This window comes from Epinephelus moara, chromosome 14 (assembly GCF_006386435.1).
Source record: "Epinephelus moara isolate mb chromosome 14, YSFRI_EMoa_1.0, whole genome shotgun sequence".
Lineage (NCBI taxonomy): Eukaryota > Metazoa > Chordata > Actinopteri > Perciformes > Serranidae > Epinephelus > Epinephelus moara.
This window is the reverse complement of record NC_065519.1, coordinates 34,732,128-34,738,883: the sequence shown is the minus strand read 5'-3', so window position 1 is coordinate 34,738,883 and position 6,756 is coordinate 34,732,128.

Genomic DNA, 6,756 nt, shown 5'->3' with positions numbered 1-6,756 from the left:
AGCTGCATGCTACACAGCTGCAACTGAGTAGCCTATGTTATGTATATTGCATTCCTCTGGATATACTTACACAGTATACACAGAGATGAACATACAGTAAGAAAGTCTTTCAAGCGCTAAATGTACATTATGTCATGCTGAAACACATGCACACACACATGCACACACATACATACACAATCACACAAAACATGAACAAAACTCATGGTCAGGTTTTAGATTAGTGCAAAAAGACACTCAACCCAATGCATCACACTAACAGTTCACTTTTTGTCAATATAAACGACAAACATGTGTTCTGCAGGCAAAGAGGAAACAACACAAATCCCTACATGCACATCCACACACAAAGGTCTGTGTTGTTTATCTCATCTGCCCACATGGAAGCAGCAGACAGGTCACATGAAATGCATCTCAACTGACCTTTTAGTCATGTGGACGTGCTTTAATAGTTTTTTGGGTGACCTTAACTGTGCTGCCTGACCTTACATGCCGATTCAGATAAGAGTAGTGAGGCATATTATTTTTTAGGCAAAGAGATAAAAAACTTAAAAGACTGTGTGTGACATTCAGAGCACTGATATAGTATCAAGCTACTATTTGCTATGTGAGGATATGGGGGAGTAATGGCGTCCTGAATAGAGAATGAAGTCATGCAACCTCTTTGTGTGCTGCTGTCGGAGCTTCCTTGTTCCTTGTTGTTGTAGACGGTCCAGCCATGTGTGCATATTAGTGCATGCGTGTATTGCACTGGCTAGTTAATTGCCATTATTTTGCTCTGTGCTCATATGGCAGTTAACGCTGATAGCGGCAGCAAAGTGTACCATTCACCCTCTGCTAGGGTTGGGTCCTGAAAGCCTATATGACCAGTACCTAGCAGTGTCTCATTTCAGTGACAGATTGTGTGAATGGTGAGATAAAGAGAGAGCAAGCGTAAGTGTGTTTGTGTCGGTGGCAGTGAGGCTGCAGCAACTGAAGCAGAGAGAGTGCAGTTAAACCCTGTGCAGTTTAGGCTATTTGTCCATGTTTAAATGCTGTAACACCTCAAGAACCAAGCCAGATTCTTGTGTCTTGCGTACCACCTGCTGATTAAAATACAGGGAGTTAGCCCCAAAGTTAGGGAGCTAAGTTAGCCTTGCATGGGAATCTGACAAGGCTCACTTAAGGTGGACTATTAAGGTGGACCAGCTATTGCATGGCTGCTGAGTTTCTCGTAAATTAGGGCGACAATCATTGATCACAACTAAAAATCTATTTTGCTTTTATTATTAATGTGACTGTTCTTTAGTGTCAAACTATTGTAGTTGGGTTAGAATTTATTTGAAGTGAATTTGTTAATAGTGTTTTGTAATTATCCATTTTTCTATATTTAATTATACTTTAAATTGTTAGGCCAAATGTATTATTCAGATTAAAGCTTAAAGGGATAGTTTGACATTTTGGCATTTTTGGTACGAGCGTTTTGGAGTCATTTGATGGTACAATTGATTAGTTTTGAGGGAGAGAGGGACCTGTCCCGTTCACCTCCATTTCAGCGGGCAGCTCTGCCACACCGATCTCAGAACAGCACGCACTGACAATTAAAGGTAATGTACCTACTCATATGACTATTAGGGATTACGGCAATAGGCGAATTTGCCAAAATGTTGAACTATCCCTTTAAATGTGCACCAACAAAGCTGTCCTCAATCTCATTAACTGTTGTTTTGTGCTTTATTTTGTTTATCAGTATCGGCTCAGGCACCGTTTAGCTACCGGTACCATTTAAAAGTATCATTTTTGCACCAGTATTGGCAAAATATCCAACCTAACTCTCAGGTTTCTCCCCTGGTCAACACTGTAAGCTGTGTCAGCACCGTTGCCATTATTAGCACTGTTAATGGAGTTAGCAGCATTAGCCTCTAGCTGCTGGCCCTGCCACCTCCATGTTGAGAACCATGTGCAAACAATCCTGCCCCAGACTCTGAATCCTGGATACGCTCTGAATGTCAGCTCCTTTAAGATGAGAGAACTTTGCGGTCAGTCTTTTAAAATAACTTCTTTGTTTACACAGGAAACACACCAGGCAGCTGCCTTCAAATATGATTGACATTTTAATGTTACACAAATATCATACTATGTGCTTAAGCATTAGCGACTTATGCCTGTCTTTGCTTATGTCAATTTATTTGCTCTCCATTGCTCTCCGCAGAGTGCAAATGAGGTAGCATAATCACCACCGGTTACATCATAGCCTCATGTTACTATAAACTAAAACCATATGAGATTAACATTATAGGGCATTTTTTGTTCATGATACAAGCAACATCTATTTGCCACTAATAATAGAAGCGCACCACAATGTACAGAACTTGTGGAAATAACACCGCAGGGAAGCCAAAGCCAGAGTAGCTCTGTTGCTGCTGACAATTTTGAATGGCAAAACAACATGGCAGCCCTGAAGTCTCTGTTCATTTGGTTTAAGGGACTGGTGTACGTCAACAGTTTATCCAGATTCAATTTAGTTAAGGTTATTACATTTAAGCATGTATATGGATTAGCAGGTCATGTTTTAAAATATCTGTATTATAACTGCTTGCTCTGATGTTGTAAAGGAATGATAAGTGACACTATACTCACACTCTTGTGGTTAACTACAGTCAGAAGTGAAGTATTCAGTTTGACCCATATTAACACCTTGTCAGCAGCAGTATCACATTTTTGTGGTTATTAATCACTGACAAGCACAACATCTGTTCTGATCATGCTGGTAAAAATGACAGAGCTACTCTGAGATAACTGTAGAAGATAAAGCTAAACTAGGACTGCAATGAAATATATCACAGCTGTAAATACCTTAGTGATAAGTCTGAAGTTGCAAGTGATAAAAAACATTATTGACATGTCCCAGAGACTGACTGAGGTAATAATTAAAGGCTAGATACAGTGCTGTCCAAATCTGCTGAGGGCAAAACTCAGTAACGACATTCTTCTTCAGCATTATGTGGCAAATAGTATGTTTACTGCCCTTATCTGTGCCCGCTTTTTATCTTAAGTTACTGTCAATTTTTGTCTTTCACATTTGGCTTCAGTATGAGTTAACTGATATGTTTGCCTTATGCGTGTCCCTCTCCATCCCACTCATTGGACCTGAACTCCCTGTTCCGAGCCAATGGGAGGACAACATACTCATCCTGCCTCTAAAGTCCTGTGTGCATTTTTTCTCTCTTGTGTAATCCTTTCTCCCCGTGACATGGGTAACGTTCCGAGTTAACCCTCCTTAAACTCCCCCATCTCTGACAGCTTAACCTCTGTGTTTGTGTGCATTTTTGAACCTGACTGACTGACCGTGCGTGTTTACTTTCCCTTACGAGGCATTGAGTGTGCTTCACACAAATCCCATCAATTACTGTAATCAGACGAGCGGACAGATAGGCTTGTGCTGAGTTGACAACAGTAGTCAAGTGCTGCCAAGAAGTGGAAGGATGTAGCCAGAGAGGATAGCATGAGGGCAGATAAGCTGATGGCCAAACACACCAGATGGTGAGCTGAACAAGGCAGGGAATAAAATGCAAAGTTGAACATTTCTTTCACTTGCATCATCCCAAACTATCCACCACAAAATTTCCAGCCTTCTCCACCTTACACTGTGACACGTAAGTGAATGTGTAGAGGTTGTGAGGAGGCAGACTAAACACTAAAAAGACCTGTGACTGTGTGTGCTGAGTCACCAAAAAGATGGATGTGTGTCTACCTGCATGTGTTTGTCTGGTGAGGGTCGCTGACATGTGAGTATCAACACCCATGCTCATCTGTGTTTTTCTCTTTCCCCTGACGTCAGAATGCTTGAGCAGTATCGATGCTGTGCAAAACGTGTGATGTGGAACATAAGAAGACCAGGATGTCTGTCAGCAAGGCCAAGGCCACTCTCAAACTGCCTCACTAACAACAGGGCAGAGCAGACAGATAATAATCCCAGGTCACGGTGATCTGCCCAAAACACTGAAAGTTCACCTTCCCCTAAGTACTCATTAACAACACACTCCTGCCAAAACATGTCTGCATGTATACACACAGTGAGGTCAAAATCATCCATGCAGCATATGTACACTCTGGCTTTTCACTGCAATACAAAATGTGCAGGACACTGTAAGGCAGGGTTATTCAATTACAAATTCAACTGGGCCAGATTTTAAAACTAGAAAATGTTAATGGGCCAGACATTTTCAGCAGCAAGCAACCTATTGAAAGTTTTGTTTTGTTATTTTTTTCGCCTTTGGTAATAACAGATTTTAAACAAATGCAAATCAATGTAGTAAAAGTAGCAATGTTTATTGTTTCACATATGAAATAAAAAATATATATATATATATATTTTTTAGTTTTTTAGTCACGTGTTGGACCGAGTAACATCACATACTGCAAAACACAGAATTAAAAAAAGCTATCAGTGCTATCAATGCACAGAAGCATTAACATTAACTAAACACACTCTCTCCACAAACACACACCTCACTTCCTGACATTTTCCTTTGAGGTCAAGTGTTTAGGAAAACACATAGGACGTTGTTTCATGCAGTCCATGGCAGTCATGTTAACAAAAACAAGGTCACTATATAAACTCAATGATATCTGACTGGAAACAAACGTAACATGTCAATAAAATAAATCACTCCTGACATCATGATACTGAGTAACATTATGTAAGCATGAAAAAACATGCAGGTCGGCTGCCTCAGCTACATTTGAAATTAAACAGGTAGACTACACACAGACAACTTTCATTTTAGTTTGTCTTTAACAGTTTACTATTAGCCCTCCTAGCAACATGTGTGATAAAAATATATATATTAATTTCGTCCGGGTTATGTGAACTGCATATTTTCTAATCCTCAAAAAAAAAACGCGTCGCGGAGTGTCGGGCTTCGGCAACACTAAACCTCCGAGCTTGCCTGAGAAGGACTAAATGCACACACCCGCTATATTTAAGTATCCCATCAAGAGAGATCCGCACTGCAGCCTGTTATATTTTATTCAGAAAATATTGGCGTGTAACCTCATTTTGTGGACCATAAACGAGGTGCAGACTTCCATCTGTGTCACCGGTAATGAGGAAATAGAGTGAGTGTTGGATGGAGCAGTGAGTGACAACAACTCCGCCCAATTTTAAGGGTACTGTTTACAGTGGAAACGCAAGGGTCTAGGTACCATGTCTGAAGGGTACTTTCGGTTCCAAAGGTACCATACCAATGTGTTTGGTGGAAACAGGGCTTTAGTCTGGCCCCTCCCCTGGGACCACCTTGCCCTAGGAAACCCTACCGGGCCCTGGACAACACAGCTCCCAGGATCACAGGGACATGCAAACCCCACCATCACATTAAGGTGGTGATTCTTGGAGGGGGAACTGAGCCAGAATGGGAAGCTTTCGATTTACTGGTCCATCTAGGTCCCAACCCTTACCTATGGTCATGAGATATGGGTAATGTCCGAAAGAATGGGGCTGCATATACAAGCAGCCCCATAGAGGTTCCTCCGAAGGGTGGCTGGGCTCAGCCTTAGAGACAGGGTAAGGAGCTTAGACATCCGAAGGGAGCTTGATGTAGAGCTGCTGCTCCTTCATGTCAAAAGGGGCCAGTTTAAGTGGTTTGGGCATTTGATCAGGATGCCTCCTGGGTGCCTCCCATTAGAGATGTTCCAGGCAAGTCCAACTGGTAGGAGGGCAGACCCAGAACACACTGGAGGGATTACATATTTCGTCTGGCCTGGGAACACCTTGGGATCCTCCAGGAGCTGGAAAGTGTATTTTTAGCCTTCCCTTCATCTAGAGTGAATGCGGATATTCCGTGTCATAGAAACCAGATGTAACCAAGGCGTCTTGGGTGAAAAAATGTTGCACCTCCAAAGCACTCTCAAGCACTCCCAACTGGGCATTTCCTGAGGAGCGTCAGCTTTGAAAAAAGCGCTGTAGTGGACACGGGGCTGGGTGTTTTTTGAATGTTAAAAAGAACAGTCTAAAGCCACGATGGCAGCTCAGTAAGGATGTATTTAGGAACAGTGGTGCTTTGAGCTAAATGCTAGCATGCTCACAATAACAATGCTAATATTTACCAGGTTCACCGTCTTAGTTTAGCGTGTTCCTTGTAGGCTTTCTCCAAGAAACCCCTTTCTGATTCATTTTAACCAAAACCATGACTTTTTTCCTAACCTCAACCAATTGATATTTTTCTGTCAGAAAGCCCTCGAGGAAGCTGCGTAGTTTTGCAGATTCTTGGTCATAAACCAAAGTACTGGACCACAGCTGAAACAATCGGGCAGTTGGAATAATTTACAACTCCTTTGATAAGTTTTTCAAGCTAATATGTCAAAAATTCTCTGGTTACACCTTCTCAGTTGTTAGTATTCTGTGCTTTTTACTGTCTGATGTCATTGTAAACTAAATATCTTTATCTTTTGGACAGCTAGCCAGACAAAACAAGCAATTTGAGTATGTCACCTTGGGCTTTATTACTATTTTTAGACATCTTATAGAAAACAACTCATCAATCAGCCTAATCAAGAAACTATTTGACTGATTAAAGGATAAATTAATGAAAATAATCATTTTTATATAACTTTTTTTTCCCCCTGATGATGGCGTTACATGAAAAGTTAGGTATGACTTCATACAGTTAGAAATTACCAGTATTACAATTCATCCTGAGGGAGACAGAAATATGTACAAAATGGCAATCCATTTAATGTTCTGTAAAATCCCAAATTTCAACAGCATGGTGGTTC